We start from the raw sequence: 17,270 nt of genomic DNA on the forward strand, positions 1-17,270 counted from the left end.
TAATACTCGTCTGCTAGTTGTGGCGCTTTGTCTAGGTCTATATCTGTTAGGCTATCTTGCTGCCATATCCTCAGATCCTCTGAAATCGCGCTATAGTACTGCTCTAGTGCGATGCACTCCAGTACCTTGTCATCATGCGATTCTCCGCCTTTCTTTGCCTGCCTGAATCGCTGCCTAAAGGCTTCAGCAGAAAGCCGCTACTTCCTAAGCAGTGCGCTCTTTACCTTCTCGTAGTCATCACACTCTTCCCATGAGAGGCGAGCCGCCACTTCGGCCGCCTCACACGGAAGGAGAGGAAGTAACTTCTGTGCCCAAGCGCTCTTGTCGATGTGCACCTTCCAGTATGCGCGTTCGAACATTACCAAAAAGAGTGCAATATCGCCTCCCACGTGGAATGATGAGACGAGATCCTCCAATCTCTGCCTCCCTTGCTCCTCTACCGAAGCTACAGGGCTAAGACGCGCCATATTCTCTCCGTTCGACGCGATTTCGAGCTCCTTCATTTTTCGAGCATGTTCTCTCGCTTTTTTGTCTGCCTCACAGACCTCCCGTCTCTCTTGAGCCAACCGAAGCTCTTCTATTTCTTTCTGCTCGAACGAAACACATCTTTCTTGAGCCTAACGAAGCTCTTCTTTCTCTTTCTGCTCGCACAACTCCTGTCTTTCTTGAGCCAACCGAGGCTCTTCTTTTTCTTTCTGCTCGCACAACTCCCTTCTCTGCTCTTCTTTGCGTCCAACAGTCGTTTCCCAAGCCTCGTCGACCTCCTCAGTAGTCACCTCCACCTGCCGCAATAACCTCAAGAATTTCTTTTTTCTTAGTGAAACCCCCAGCTCAATGGCAAACTTCGAGCAGCTCCTCCACTTTTAACTTCTCCTCCTTGAGTTCCACCATGCGTTTGCAAGCCCACTAAATCAAAAGCCCTAGCTTAAAGTGGGCAAAACAGTTTCCCTAAATCAATTTCCCAGGAAACAGGAATCCGCACCTAGCATATGCCTGTGCTAGTACGGTCGGCCGAAATGAACGGAAAACATTGGGCACTCACCCAGCCAAGCTATCAGTCCCGTAGCTGCCGAAGTCCGTTGGAGCCGGTAACTTCACGTGGACGTCCCACAGTTGTGGGATTCTGGTAGCGTTACTGGTCCAGAGAAGAGACAAGGACGTTCGGAGGAAGAAAATTTGGAAAACTTTATAGAAAGACTATTTACATAATATACAAGTAAGGGCAACTTAGAGTGCTTCTCAGTTAAGAGAGCTTCTTAGCAGTCGTAGTCGGGAGTCGCTCCCAGCAAAGGGTATCTCTCAAGAGGGGGGCTCTTCTGGTACCAAACCAGCAGCTCGTTAAATACTAATCGTATTCCCCCGATCCCTAGCTGGAGAATACAGTTCGAAGAATGATGTGCAGTCAAACGATGGCACTGATGGTACCACCCACAGCAGGGTGGTCTTGACTATCTCTCGCAGCTCGGTCGAAAGAAAGGGAACAGGACCCGGTCACGTTGTCGTCCACGCGGTCTCCAGTTGGGCGCGCACGTGGGTCCGGACTGCGCCCATGTGGAACAGGAAAGCGCCTGCGTGACACAGGAATGCGGAATGTCTCCTAGCAGGGGTTGTAAGATCTTGTACTGATGCCCAGAACGCGGAACCTCTGTCGAAGGCGCAGCCCTCGGGCAATTGTTCAATCCCAGCGTGACTGAAGAGCGCAATTCTGATCTTGTACTTCGTCTTCTGATGACCGGAACGTGGAGCCTCTGTCGAAGGCGCAGATCTCGGGCAATTGTTCAACCCCAGCGTGACTGAAGAGGACAACACTGATCTTGTACTTCCCAGTCTGATGACCTGTTCGAACACGTGGAAACGCCATTATCGTCGCTACCTCCGACATTCCTGCAGCCACGTTGTTTCTAGAGGGCTCATTCACCTTCGCGGTGGTTTTCAGAGAATCCTCCCCATGTCCAAATTCGCCGAACTCAACAGCAAGAAGGAAGCGCGAGCACAACAACCCCAAAGGTGAGAGTGTGTGAGTGAGTTAAAAACTGTATTCAGCTCTAGATTCGCTGGTATTCTGCGGTATTCATATGGCTTCGTCCATCTTCTTGCAGAGTGGTCTGTTCCCCTTAGTCCAGGGCTCCGCTGGATGCTGCTGCCAGTTGTGCGCGCCGAATTAGATCGCCTTGATCGACCCGGCCATCGCTGGAGAGCACTCCTTCTCATTGCTCCACACTCAGGTTTGATATAACGGGTACCACGTCTTTCTTCTGGCATGCCAACGTTATGTGATACAGCGTGGGTTTTTCGTGGCACCAGGGCCATTTGTCATTGTATTGTTTGGGATACATTTTGCAGAGTACGTTAACGTTCGGGTACGAGCCTGTTTGTTGCGGCCTCCACGCGCTAGAGTCCTCTCTGCTGAGGGAGTTGTGTGGTGGTGGATACCGCTTTCTCCATCCCTTGTAGTAATTTAGTATCACCGAATAGTCTTGCGATAAAGGTTCGGTCCCCTCGAGGTCGCTTACGTTGGATGCTCGGTAGTAAGTGTACCCTCGACCTATCCTGTCCGCCACTTGGTTCCTTGCCACTCCCGTGTGTCCCGGCGTCCATACTATCGTATGCCTAATTGGTTCTTCGTTTGGTTGTCGTTGTGCTATGTGGTCTCCGGGGCGGAGTATGCGGAGCGCTCCGTGCCCTATTCTGCCTTGTAGGTAGTTGTATCACGCCGTTTCTGAGTCTCAGGTTTGTTAAAGGCCGTTTATACCGATAGCCCTCCGCTGCCTACATAGCGACGGCCGCTTCTTCAGCCTCGGCTATCGTACAGTTTCTAGTGATGCGCTGGTGAACTCGGGTAGGTTCGAATCAATCACCGTTTCCACCACGTTGCTGTTGCTTTGCCGCGCTTCTCTGGCTTATGTGGCTGCGTCCACGTACACAGTGGTTTCTAGGGGTTCGAATCAATCACTGTCCCGGCGAAGGAGCGCAGCTCTTTTATACATATGCCGTGACGTCAATCATAGCACAGCGCCCCTAGCGAGAGGAGCGGGAGTCAGGTGGTGGCTGCGGCCGCGCGCGACCGCGCCAGTTGGAGCCCAGCTTTTCCTTCGTGACGTCACGCGCCGGCGCAGCGCCCCTAGCGGGAGGAACGGTAGTCAGGTTATTGTGCCTAGAATATACTGGCAAGTGTGCTGACCGTGGCCTTCCTCGTGGCACCGCGAGCGATGAATGCCGACGGCCGCCGCATGGAGCGCTGCAAGTCGGGAGGGTGCCGCCGAGCCGCAACGCTCTCGCAACATCGGCAAGAGGACTAGTGCATTTTTGCTTTCGTTCAGCTGTAATCTACCAAAGCTGTCATGGAGGCAGCTGTCTATAGGTTTCAGGGTTTGTTTTGAGTCTCTGTCGAGGAGCTGCACATTTAGCACTTGGCGCTTGCGCGAAAGCTGCTGTGAAATTCAGCACAACTTCGTGTTTCGAAACACGAAACTTGTGCTGTACATAGATATCTTTTATATATGTGTTAAGTACTTTTTCGGTAACATTTTCTCTAATAAAGTAGGCAAAACGCTTCGATTAATTTTATTGGATTATATTTAGGTGTTCTCGCTGTGTACGTACTACATTTGTGAACGAGTAAACACATGCAATGTTAATAACGCAGGAAACACAGTCGTGCAACACTCGTTTTCATTCGCGTGCAATACCAATCGCGGACATGTTACAGAAGTACCGCAAGCAGGGCCCATATGTGCACATGAGAAGCATTTATTGGCAGCGATGCAGTTTTAGAAACTTTTGCCGCTGCCTTTGCGCTTCCCACTCTTTGTTGAGGCCCTTGACAAAAAAACGAAACCTTAAGAGAACATAAAACTTTACAACGGTAGATAAAACTGCCTTTTCATGCTCTGAGCAGCCAAGTTGAGGAAAAGACAGTGTCTGTAGCTGACTCGAAAATTCAACTAAACTCATTCCATGGAGCTTGTTTTTACTAAAAAACACAGTAAAGGCATCTTCCATGGCCTTTACAGCAGTTTAGAAGCTCTGGCTGGGGTACACTAGGCCCCCATTGTCAAAATGGCTAGTAAAGTGCGAAGCGGCGTCGGCACTTGCTTCAGCTTAGCAATGATCTTTCTTGCCACCTAGCCTGTAGTGTAGTAGATCAAAGCACTGTGGCTCTTCTTCTCTATGCACGATGCTTGGTCACTGCTAGACACGACAGCTTGAACTACATCTTCAGCTTCACTGACGTTTTCGTGGTCAAGAAGGTCATCTATTTTGTCTGAAAGGAACTTACTCGTAGTTTCACACACCTCCTTTGGGCTCAGCAGTGCTTTGATTACGTCTGGGGTGCAGTTCACTCCTCTAGGTGGCTTTGCCAGGTTGTAGAATGCGAGTAAATTCAAAGTCATCAGAAACTGTGACACTGTCGGATGGTCGTTACAGCCAGACGACTGTCTAATTATACAAAAAGGTTTTCAAGCTTATTCTGTCTTAATCTGGATGTTAAAAGATACTTGAAACCCACAGTCGACGTCAGGCAGGACAACAAGCCAAGTGTACTCTTGATGGTAACCCTTAGCCCAGCAGACGTGCTTTCTGTAAGAAAACCACCACCAGCTGGTTTTGCAATTTGCTCCCATTCCTGCAGATACTCTAGGAAGCCTTTCAGAAATTGCACATTTGGACTGTCAGGCTTGAGTGCCTTCTCGCTTGTTCGCGATGTCATAACACAAATCAGGCGATTCATTTCTTTTACGAAATCTACTGTCGGCTGCACGGTCCTATGTGAGGCTTCAATGTGTTCTCTATAAATGAAAAGTCCTTTGATGACCTGGTCGCTGAAGAGCTAAAATGCGATGTCCACTTTCATTTTTTCAAAGCAGTTTGGCTTAAGGTGTGCATTTGTCAGGCTTGGCATAACTTTCAGTGTAACATTTTCTCGATCCGCTTCGAAGGCTCCTAGTACAATACCAAAGTGAACATGCCCAGCTGGTGTCAGGTATCCTTTTCCAACAAATCCATTTCTCACATTCTTCGAAAGGTGTGGAAAATCTGACAAAAAATAGAGCTGCCTTTTAGGATCCACTGGGTGTTTGGTGCTGCTCCGAACGTGGCTTGGAGAACCTTTGAAAAAAAACAACTTGCGATCAGTTTCGTCATCACTATATTTAAACATTAGAAACATGAAATCTGCACTAGCACCATGCACACTTTAAACAATCTTGCATTTTGCGTGAAATTACAGCCTTACCCTGTATTCCAAACAGCCGCCACATGCTCCTATTCCAGCTGGCGCCGTCGCATGTTATGCAATCCACGAACAGACCAGCCTTTTCCGCAAGGACTGTGGTTTCCAAAATGATTTTTGCCAGTGTTGGGGCCTTCACATTGCCCTTTGAGGCAAAATTACCGAGAATTTGCGTCCATTTTCCTGCGGAAAGGTAATCTCTCACAAATGTACGTGCGTTTTACGTATAAAGTTGCGAACTGTAACCAAGAGAAAAAACGTTTACCAGTAAATGGCTGAAACAGCACAATCATCCCATGATCTGCCAGCACATTCTTCTGGTCAGCAGGTGTATGACTTCCAAGGTCAACAAAGCCTTCAATATCACCTGAATTGTAAAAACAAAGCACAGGAAAAACACCTTGTTTTATGCGCAGACATCTCTCAACACAGACCAGAATGTGGCAATTACCAGAGCACTGCACGGCTCGAGCAATATTGTAGTGCTTAGCAGAACATCGTATTTTACTCATACTGTAAAAGCTCGCTGATTAGTGCTTCAATGGACCGGAAAAAATGTTCGCATAGTCTGAAATTAAGTTCGAACTTTCGAATGACCCCGAAAAAAAACTTACAAGAACCGCTTGCATCGCGGTAAATTTATTTGGTGAAATACTTGGCAGTAGTTGCTTGTTATTTTAGATGAGAACGGAGCAACAATCACTATTTTTAGCGGTGGAGCTCTGCCGCTAGTGCATCGCACGCCGCAAGCGTGGAATATTCACGGGCGATGAATACGGCATTGCTCAGCAGCTCCGAAAGGGCAAGAAAAAAATGTGGATAGAGAAGATTAGCGAAACAGCCAACCAACGCTATAAGCGGCGCGTAGCTGGGTTTGGCTGGCTGGCTAGTGCGGTTGGGCGTACGTTTCAGAAAAGCAAAATCGAAACTATCAGTGTGTCCGCTCTTGTAGATGAGGCCGTCCGTCCGCCATCACGCCTGCCGTTCAGCGCAAGTCAGAGGTGCGCGAGTGATTCTGCAGCACAGAATTCAGCTTTGAGAGGGCTATTTGGACGACCGCTTGCCGAACCGATACCTGTATGTACACAACCTCCTTTGGGAGCCCGTTCGAATTAACCGGTGCGAGACCCGTACCTTCCGAAACAGCGAGCGTGCAACGCCATTGACTTGCATAGCGTTGGCCGGGACCGCGCCGGCAGTTCGAATTATGCGGATTTTCGCATTGCGGGGTTTGAATCAAAGAGCTTTTACCGTATTCACAGAACGGTCCAAGAATTCATTGCAGCTATACTCACCAGCTGATTTCACATTTAGGTGCTCCGAAAGCTTAATTTCGTCAATGGCGAGGCCACCGTGACGACTGTAAGCATCCATGGTCTTTGTTTTTCATTTAGGGCATCGAAGGCCTTTGTACTGAGGCCAAAGCCACCCTTGAAGCGCTGTAGGTACTTTTTCAGGCAAGTTCGCCCTGGCAGAACCATAATAGACTGTCTGTGGAGATGTTCATACAACTTCGGGCTTCGCATCCTCATCAGCATACATTCTAAAATTCACTCACCATCGTATCGCATTACCTTGTGTGGTTTTCGCCTTGCAGCAAGGAAACAACTCTTTACAGCCAGCTGCTGCTTTGAGGGAAGAGATTTAATTTTGCTGTTAAATGTCTCTTCACTAAGAGCCTCATTTCGCTCTTTCATGTGAGCCACCTGTATCCTTGCATTTGCCAATCTTTTCTTGGTTCTTGACAGGCTTCGAGAAATGTTCCTGCACTGTTTCTTTTCATCAGATTTTCTGGCAATTTCACTTGTGCTTTTCTTTTTTCTGCACGCTTGGTTTTGAGCCAGAATCCTTTGGTACTTGCAGAAAGTGCAGGATTCACCTTCAGACCTCACAGATAATGAACACTTCTCAGAAGAAATCATGACTTTGTAGGAGGTGTGCTTTCCTAAGGCCGGCTTTATGCCGCATCCATCACAAAGATTTGTCAAGGCAACTTCCTTGATCAAAGTTTCGGCCTCTTCGCAAGTTGTGACGATGTGTTTTGACTTTTCCCTTCCCCTGAGGTAAACCGTGGCTACCACTGATTGTCCATCAAGTAATGGCTTTGCAAATGCTACCATCTTTTCAATGAAGAGGTTAGCGTAGTTATTTTTTCAGCCTCACAATAGGCGTACGCTAATGAATCGACTGTCACGAATGGCACTTTCATCCATGTCACTGGAATAGCGACGTTGGAGAATTGATGGAGACGATCGTTGGTTGTTCGTGGTCGTTCGTCACCAGCATTTTGCGCTTCGCCAGCGCTTTCTTCTGAAAAATCACAGCGTGGGGTGGTGCACTTTTCACTTACTGCAGCTCCGCTGTTGGTGTCAGATGCTTCCATGCTCACCGATTCAGCATTATCAATGCCTGGGCACAACTCGGAGGCTTCCGACGCAGCACGCCTGTGACGCTTTGCTGGATGTTCTTGCTGGCACAGATTTCTAGTTTTTCTTTTAGCTGACACTTTAGGCAGAATGTGTTCTGGGTAATGCATGAATATCGAAGGCACGGCGTCGGGTTTCAGGCGCGGTTTATCGCGGGGAAGCTCGCTGGTAACACCATTTACGCTGACACTGAATGTGCGCTCGATATAACTGCTCTCAAAATGTTTCTCGCAAACCACAGCAGCTGGCGTCAGCCTCCTGTCCTCTCTTTTGATATTTCTTTCCCATTCTGCAAGCCCCCTAGCATCAGATGGTGCAGTAAACATGGAAACACGTTTCTTGTTCGAGCGGTAACCGCTTTTACACATTGGCACAAAGCAAGTCTTCTCTTTGCACTGTCGCTTTGGCTTTGACATCTTTTTTGTGCAGTCCCATGTAGCTCGTTTAGTGGTGGACACGGGAAAAAAACAATCGAGAGCTCAGTGCATGATTTGACTACACGGTGAAAGCATGCAGAACGGATACACGCACGCACAGAACGCGCACTGAAAACCGACGAAATCACCACAGAACTGTTCGGAGGAGCGGATGCGTCGACTTTCATGTGCAAGGAGCCACACAGGACAACATACACTGCACCTCAGTCAACAAAATTTCGTGCACAAGCAGGTTAATCGCGCACGCACAAGACCAGGTCGCTGCCTTTCGAAGCGAGAAAACCGCGTCGTCTGCTGCAGCAGCACCCTCTCGACAAGCAGCGCCCTCTGCCGCCATCGGTGGGCTTTCATTGCAAACGGTGCCACCTGCTCCCATTGCGCAGCGCTGGCGCTCGGCACACTAGCCAGTATATTCTAGGCACTAACTATAGTCAGGTGGTGGCTGCGGCCGCGCGCGACCGCGCGAGTTGGGGCCCAGCTTTTCCTCCGTGACGTCACGCGCCGGCGCAGCGCCCCTAGCCGGAGGAGCGGGAGTCAGGTGGTGGCTGCGGCCGCGCGCGACCGCGCGAGTTGGGGCCCAGCTTTTCCTCCGGCTGTCGTGACGTCACGTCACGTGGTTTTGTGGCTGCCCGGACGCGCCCAAGGGCGGAACTGAGTGATTGCAATATGCAACGCAGAAAAACAGGAACTAGCCATGGAATCAGCTCTTTTCTTGCAGGCCGCCATGTTAAAGCGATATAACTGCCAGCGCACCCTCATGGCGGAAGAAGTTACAATACAGCAAATTTATTTGAAAAAGTAAGAACGCTTCTAATTTTCCTTCGTGTTATTAACTTTACAACACAGTTTATTACCAAAATTAAACATTTCTTTTCTTCATTGCGTTTCTATTTATTTTTAGACTAACATGTTCACGCTTTACCGCTCACAGCACACCATCGCGGCAACAACAGTGACTGAAGAGCAAACTTAATTGCAAAACAGAAAACACTGCTTGTTTAGCTTGGTGTTGTTGAGTTTGAAATACAATTTCTTAGCAAAATAAACATTACTCATTTTATTCACTGCGTCTTTACAGCAAAACATTACTCTACGGTCCCTTGTCGTGCGAATAGCTGGTTCCGGGGCGGAGCCCTGCTACTAGCCACAGCAACCTTGCTCCTCATTGGCCGATTCCGCGGTCGGCATCTGGCGGTGTCGTCACTTTGACGTCACAATCTCAAAATTGAGACTGTTTTTGAGAGCTATCCGTAATACCACCCCTGGTGGAGTGAGCGGTGACGGAAGCGACGTCGACGGCGGCGCCAGCTGTTAGAGCGCGGTTGCGGCGTTGTTAGGGGGCTCAAGGTCTGTCTTGGGCCACAGCATACGGCATACGGCTGAAGTGCGACCCCGCGACTAGACGAGCTGGCTGCCGGGCACATTACCGTTCTCGCATTTGATTAGCCGTTTCGCCATTCTCGCTTTTGATTAGCCGTTTCGCAGGGGGTGAAAGCGCCTATGTTTCCAATTTTTCTCCTCACCTACGCGAGAGAGCTTGGAGGCTGCCCTGCTCGGCTGCTCTATGTTAGAGAGCCAAATATCCCTCGTCGCTAGGGCCTGAGCTGCCGCGGAAGCCACAGGGGTCCCGCACTAGGGACCTCTCCTAGAATTTCTGAGGGGCTGGCTCTTAAGGCCAGTCGCCACTCTCTCCTGCAAACAGCCGTAAATAAATGTTTTCCACCACCAATACCACCGGACCGCGGCGGCGGCGTTTCGATGGAGGAGAAATGCAAAGGCGGCCGCGGGCGATATCTGTCCACGTTAAAAAACCCCAGGGGATCCAAATTATTCCGGAGCCCTCCACTACGGCACCTCTTTCTGTTCCTTCTTTCACTCCCATATTCCTGCCTTCCCTTACGACGCAATTCGGGTGTGCACCGATATATGCGAGACAATTACTCCGCCATTTCCTTTCCTCAAAACCCAATTTTTTCGCATAGGGTTCGAGACAACCTTCTGGCTACCTTGTGTGTGGCGATTCTGCAGCGACAGCACATTTTCTCGGCAATTTTCTCGGCCCTTTGCGGAATGTTGCATTAAAGAAACAAGACTTTCGATGCGATGAGTGATGCGCTACATCATAAGAGAAATTTCTTGCGAATTAGAATGAAACACTTTCAGTAAAACTCCCAATAACTAGTGCACATTGTAGGTTTCTTTCTACTATACTATGCAGGCATGGCCTATACTCCCAATTCTTTTAGCATTAAATGGGCTCTTTTTTGGCGTGAATGATAAAAATGTTTTTCTCAAGATATGTTTCCGGACTTTCGCCCAATTAAGAGTGGTATGTGTTGATGTATTCTCCGGACCCCGTAGTGTATCTGTTACGGGTCCAATTGGACTTATTTTTGGAAATTTGGCAGAGAGTTTCAAGGATGCTTCACTCCCGCCACCGGTTGGCCCGGTATTGCACTGCCTCCAGGATCGGCCTTGTCTTTAGCGCGTCTTTACTATCCTGTCTTTCTATCCCATCTTTCAGCTCTCCTACTATCTGCACGTGGTAGCTATTGTGGCTAGGCTTGAGCCAGTGGGCAGGCCTGTGCACTTTCCTTTTCTTTCTTCATGGCGGCAAATTCTCTCTCTCTTTCTATGCCCCTATATTTTTAAGCATTAAATGGGCTCTTTTTCGGCGTGAATAATAAAACTTCCCTTCTCAGGATGTGTTTCCGGACTTTCGCAAACATAAAAGTGGTATGTGTTGATGTGGAAACGGCGGCGTACCTATGTGCTTCACGCTAGGAGCGCTCCTAATTTGTCGCAATGGCATTGCGGGCTCCTCAAGAGCCATGGTCTTAAGCTGTGCCGCCGTGCCTCCTAGGACCAGTATTCAGATAGTCGGAGACGGGCAGGCCTGAATACATGGTTTACGCGAAGTCTACAGTGTCGAGCCTATGGGAATTACTAAGGCATGCAGCGCTTTTGCCGGTGGTGTGGCTCTTCGGACCACTTTCGGGCGCAATGCTCGCCGCATTCCTGTGGACGCTGCGGTGTCCACAGCCACCGGAGCGGAGTCTACGTCCAGCTCTCCCGACGCTGCTGTGATCACCAGCCGAATGTCACGTATTCTCTGCGCCGCTGCTATTCAGACGAGCCCACTGACGCCTTCCCATCGCTCAAACCAGCGACGGATATTAAACTCGGCCGACAAAGAGCCGAGAGGAGGCACAAACGGACTCGGCGGAAGCTCCATCATTCGGCAAACTGTTCAGCACTTTTTGCGGAGGCCGAAGGAATGCCCTGCAAAGACGTGGCGGTCCTGAGCCTGTTGCTGCTGTGTCTGTGTTCGCAGCTGATCAAATGGTTGCCACTGCCCCCCCCCCTTTTAATTGGGTGGGCAGTGCACAATCGAGGTGGTTCCTGCTGCCGCCAAGTGGGCGCCTCCTGCACCGCTGGGCACGTCTGCGGATCTCGCGTAAAAAATGTGTAATCGACGCCTGCGGCTGCGAGTACGTGCAAAGTCCGCGGTGCCTGTGAAAACAAACTGGCCGAGTCGTGAAAATGACAACGCACGCGGCTGCGGTCCTCACGAAAATTCGCGGTGCACTGGCGAATCTAACGGGATGCGTGAAAAAGCTGCTGCCATTGCGCAAGGACCTACAGGAGCCGCCAACGGAGCATGCCAGCTTCCGCTTGAGAGCCAACAGCGCGACTTGTATGATTCCAGCGGATCATTCGCTTTTGGTGAATGGAATTCCCCAGCACTGACTGAACTTACTGAGTGCGATGTATAGATGGGGTTTCTGCGGAACGTGAAGCGTTGGGTTCAATCTGCGACCTCTGGTTCTAACAGAGCTCAACACGGTCGCCCGGAGTAGTAGCCTCCTAAGAAGTCCCATCCGTCCTCCGGAGGGCCGCGAAGCCAAGCTTAATGTGAGTGCGCTGCGCTTTAGTGCTGCTGTCTCAGGCCGCACGCCTTCCTTACCGGGCTTCAAGATTTAAGGGCGAAAGCTTTTATAGGCTCATGACTCGCCAACGGGGATGTACCCAGAAAAGTGTGAAACTATAGCTCTCATTGAATCTGATGACGTCATCGATATAAGCCACCAAAGCAACTACAACAGTCTCAAACAATGTGGAAGCAATTGTGCGCAGCCGCAATTAATCGGGATAATTCGGGCGTCATCGCAAAGAAAATGATATAGACGTGTGGCTGATGAGCATGTGACGTTATTGGTCTCTCTCTGGTCCTCGCAAGAGGGTCGCAAGAGCTCTGGTCCTCAAAAGAGGACGTGGGTTTGAACCCCGATTCTGACAACGCTTGTTCTTTATCTTTTGCTCCCTTTGGACCTACTGTGAACTTTGTACGTAGGCAGCACTAACACATTTTTAATGAGGCAGCACTGCCCTGTTTCTTTTGAAGCGAAAATATTCACTACGCCAGATTTTCGAGATCTCAGCCGGGCCGCAAGTTTTCTTTGAATGTAGCTAGAGGTCAGCGTGGTCGCAAGTTTGACCTTGAGTGTAGCTAGAGTTCAAACCATGAGCATAACGGGTGCTAGTCAGGTTCGACGCATGACGTCAGCTACAGCAGCGGCACCAGCGGCTGTTACACCAAATATCTACTTTCACCTATGATTTTTGACCTTGGCATTGACCTCCGGTTAAGCGGGAAAGCGTCTACCTTCATCGCATGCTCTCATCATGAAAGTGGGTTCTGCATAAAACGCCCGACCCGCCCTGGTGGCTCAGTGGTTAGGGCGCTCGACTACTGATCCGGCGTTCCCGAGTTCGAACCCGACCGCGGCGGCTGCGTTTTTATGGAGGAAAAACGCTAAGGCGCCCGTATGCTGTGCGATGTCAGTGCACGTTAAAATTCCCCACGTGGTCGAAATTATTCCCGAGCCCTCCACTACGGCAACCTATTCTACCTTTCTTCTTTCACTCCCTCCTTTATCCCTTCCTTGAAGGCGCGGTTCAGGTGTCCAACGATGAGACAGATACTGCGCCATTTCCTTCCCCCCTAAAAACCAATTATTATTATTATTATTAAAACGCCCGAGTTCCCGGTTTCGAACCCGACCGCGGTGGCTGCGTTTTAATGGAGGGGGAGATAAGGCGCCCGTGTGCTGTGCGATGTAAGTGCACGTTAAAGATCCCCAGGTGGTCGAAATTATTCCGGAGCCCTCCACGAAGGCACCTCTTTCTTCTTTCGCTCCCTCCTTTATCCCTTTCCTTACAGCGCGGTTCAGGTGTCCAACGATATATGAGACAGATACTGCGCCTTTTCCTTTCCCCAAAAAACAATTATTATTAATATTATTATTATTATTATTATTATTATAAAACGCCCGAGTTCCCGGTTTCGAACGCGGACGCTGCGGCTGCGTTTTTATGGAGGGAAAACGCTAACGCGCCCGCGTGCGGTGCGGTGTCGGTGCACGTTAAAGATCCCCAGGTGATCGAAATTATTACGGAGCCCTCCACTGTCGCATCTATTTATTCCTTTCTTCTTTTACTCCCTCCTTTATCCGTTCCCTTACCGTGCCGTTCAGGTGTACAATGAAATATGAGACAGATACTGCGCGATTTCCATTCCCCCAAAACCTATTATTATTATTATTATTATTATTATTATTATTATTATTATTATTATTATTATTATTATTATTATTATTATTATTATTATTATTATTATATTATTATTATTATTATTATTATTATTATTATTATTATTATTATTATTATTATTATTATTATTATTATTATAAAACGCCGGCACCCTTTGTTGCGTTCAGTGGAATGCTAGGTGTGATCAACGCGACGCGTGACATGGAAAGCGGCAGATGTGCGCTCCGTCCCCGCGTTTCAGAGAGGAGGGAAGGAGGCATCCCAAGTGTGCTGCTACTTCCTCCGTGACGTCACACACCTTGACTGAGCGGAGCGGGAAGCGTCCGCTGGAATCGCATGCGCACTGAGCAGGGCATCAAAGTAGGTTGTGCATAAAACGCCGGTGCACTTTATAGCACTCAGCCTAACGCTAGGTGTGTTCGATGCGACGCCTGCGTGGAGGCCTCCAGACGCTGGACCACAAACGTAGCTAGGGAGATGCAGCTTTTTCCTTTCGACCAGGGTTAGCCAGATCTAAACAAACATCAATTTTTTTCTTTCCTCTGTAGTCGGTTACAACTAAAAAATTACGACTAACGTAAGCCTCACCTCGTGCATTACGACCGCATAATTATAATTGGTTTTTTGGGGGAAAGGAAATGGCGCAGTATCTGTCTCATATATCATTGAACACCTGAACCGCGCCGTAATTGAAGGGATAAAGGAGGGAGTGAAAGGAGAAAGGAAGAGAGAGGTGCCGTAGTGGAGGGCTCCGGAATAATTTCGACCACCTGGGGATCTTTAACGTGCACTGACATCGCACAGCACACGGGCGCATAAGCGTTTTTCCTCCATAAAAACGCAGCCGCCGCGGTCGGGTGCGAATTTCGAAATTCCTCGCTGCGAAATTATTCCGGAGCCCTCCACAAAGTTACCTGTTTCTTCCTTTCTTCTTTCAATCTCTCCTTTATCCCTTCCGTTACGGCGCGGTTCAGGAGTTCGCCGATAGGCGAGGCAGATACTGCGCCATTTCCTTTCCCTAAAAAAAACATTTTTTCATTCACATGCTACCTGCTTACTTCTTATCCGAGGAAGGAGAGCGAGAGCGCGGGATTACGTCGCCCTGTTTATTCTCTCAGCCGTGGAGCAGTGGCCAGCGTCTGGGACCGCAGCGCCGCCGCTCGGCTGAGAGCCCACTCCCGCTGCCTTCGCGGCTGCTCGGTTCCTTTTGGAAGAGACGCTACATGTATGCACACACACTTGCACAGACTGAATATATTTTCGTAAGAGCAGCAGCACAATAGTCAGAATGGCCGTGTGGTCCAAGGCGCCAGATTTAAGCTCTGGTCCTCGCAAGAGGGCGTGCGTTTGCACCCCACTTCAGACAACGTTTCTTTTTTACCTTTTTCTTACTTTGGACCTACAGTGAACATTGTACGTAAACATTACTAACCCACATTTTTTGTTGTTAGCCTATAAAAAGGCTAACATCTATTGTTAAGCATTAAAACACATTTCTATTAACCAGCACTGCCCTGTTTCTTTTTTCGTTCCCCTGTAGTCGAATACAACGAAAAAATTACTGCTGACGTAAGCCGGAGCCCTCGCACAGTACGACGGCACCCCAAAGGTGCGAGTGTGTGAGTGAGTGAAAAACTGTATTGAGCGCTAGATTCGCTGGTATTCGGTGGTCTTAAGATGGCTTCGTCCATCTTCTTGCAGAGCGGTCTGTTGCCCTTAGTCCAGGGCTCCACTGAATGCTGCTGCCAGTTGTGCTTGCCGAATCAGACCTTAGTCGATCTGGCCATCGCTGGAGAGCCCTCCCTCCCATTGCTCCGCACTCGGGTTTGATATAACGTGTGCCACGTCTATCTTCTGGCATGCCCACGTTATGTGATACAGCATGGGTGTTTCGTGGCACCAGGGGCATTTGTCATTGTATTGTGTGGGATACATTTTCCTGAGTGCGTTTAGGTTCGGGTACGACCCGTTTGCAGCTACCTCTACGCGACAGATTCCTCTCTGCTAAGGGAGTTGTGCGGTGGCGGATATCGCTTTCTGCAACCCTTGTAGTAATTTATTATCGCCGAATAGTCTTGATGTAAAGGTTCGGTTCCCACGAGGTCGACTACGTTGGATGCTCGGTAATAAGTGTAGCCTCGAGCTATCCTGTACACCTCTTGGTTCCCTGCCCTCCCGTGGGTCCCGGCGTCCACACTATCGTATGCCTAATTGGTTGTTCGTTTGGTTGTCGTTGTGTTATGTGGTCTCCGGGGCGGAGTGTGCGAAGCGCTCCGTGCCCTATTCTGCCGCTTAGATAGTTGAGTCATGCCGTTTGTGAGTCTGTAGGGATTGTTAAAGGCTGTTTGTACCGATAGCCCTCCGCTGCCTCTAGAGCGACGAACGCTTCTTCAGTCTCGACTATCGTACACTCTTGTAGTGATGCACTGGTGATCTCGCGTAGGTTCGAATCAATCACCGTTGCTACCGCGTTGCTGTTGCTCTGCCCCGCTGATCTGGCGTATGTGGCTGCGTCCAGGTATACCGTCGTTTCTTGTTGTTTCTTGGGGACCGGCGCTGTGGTCCCGGGCGCTGGCCACTGCTTGACGGCTGTGATTGTAAACTGGGTGACGTGTGCCCGCGCTCTCGCCCTCCTTCCTCGGATGATAAGCACATAGTATGTATGGCGAGCAATTTCGCACCTTTTGGTCCCTCTCCGCTATCGTTTTGGGACCCAAAGGTGCGAAATTGCTCGCCACACATACTATGTGCTTCCTGTCATCCAAGGAAGGAGGGCGAGAGCGCGGGCACACGTCACCCAGTTTACACTCGCAGCCGGGGAGGAGTGGCCAGCGCCTGGGACCGCAGTGCCGCCGCTCGGCAGAGAGCTCGCTCCCCCTGCCGTCGCGGCTACTCGGTTACTTCTGTCAGAGACGCTACATTTATGCACACGCACTTTCGCAGAGTGAATATATGTTCGTAAAAGCGAATGCGCCGTGGTCAGAATGGCCGAGCTGTCTAAGGCGCCAGATTTAAGCTCTGGTCCTCGGAAGAGGGCGTGGGTTCGAACCCCACTTCTGACAGTATTTCTTCTCTTTTGCCAAACTGGAACATTTTTTTCCTCCGTCAGCGCGGCTTCCAACGTGGTAGTTTTATGTGAGATATACGGTGTTTTGAGTAAATGATGTCCGTTCCGTCATTTGTTTTGCGCAAAAATTGATCCCTTGCTTCTGGATTCCGAAACAGCGGTTCATAAGGTACCCATACTCGTCCAAAGTTGAAACGCAGGCTCTCCACTCCTTCGACATTAATGACATTATTAACTGCTAATCAAGAGTTACAGACAACTAAAGAGGAGATTGGGGGCAGCGGAAAAGATTGCATCAGTACCCCCCGTATGAAATTGGTCTATAGACTTTCTATAGACTTCTTATAGACTCTATAGCCGCCCTTTAGACTTTCCTTTTTTTCAAGACCGTCTAAAGAGAATTCAAAGACTAAAGTCTACAACCGCCCTAATTTTCTTTTGTCTATAGATGGTCCGTAGACTACTGAAGTCTATAATCGCAGCAATTTCCTTCT

General features: G+C 49.4%; 1 non-coding gene across 1 annotated transcript; it reads left to right on the top strand.

Annotated features, from left to right (window-relative positions):
• Positions 1 to 16,687: 16,687 nt before the first annotated feature.
• Positions 16,688 to 16,771, top strand: TRNAL-UAA (transfer RNA leucine (anticodon UAA)). The gene has a single exon. It is a non-coding gene; the product is annotated as a tRNA-Leu (tRNA).
• The last annotated feature ends 499 nt before the right edge of the window (positions 16,772 to 17,270 follow it).

Source organism: Amblyomma americanum, chromosome 1 (genome assembly GCF_052857255.1).
Source record: "Amblyomma americanum isolate KBUSLIRL-KWMA chromosome 1, ASM5285725v1, whole genome shotgun sequence".
NCBI lineage: Eukaryota > Metazoa > Arthropoda > Arachnida > Ixodida > Ixodidae > Amblyomma > Amblyomma americanum.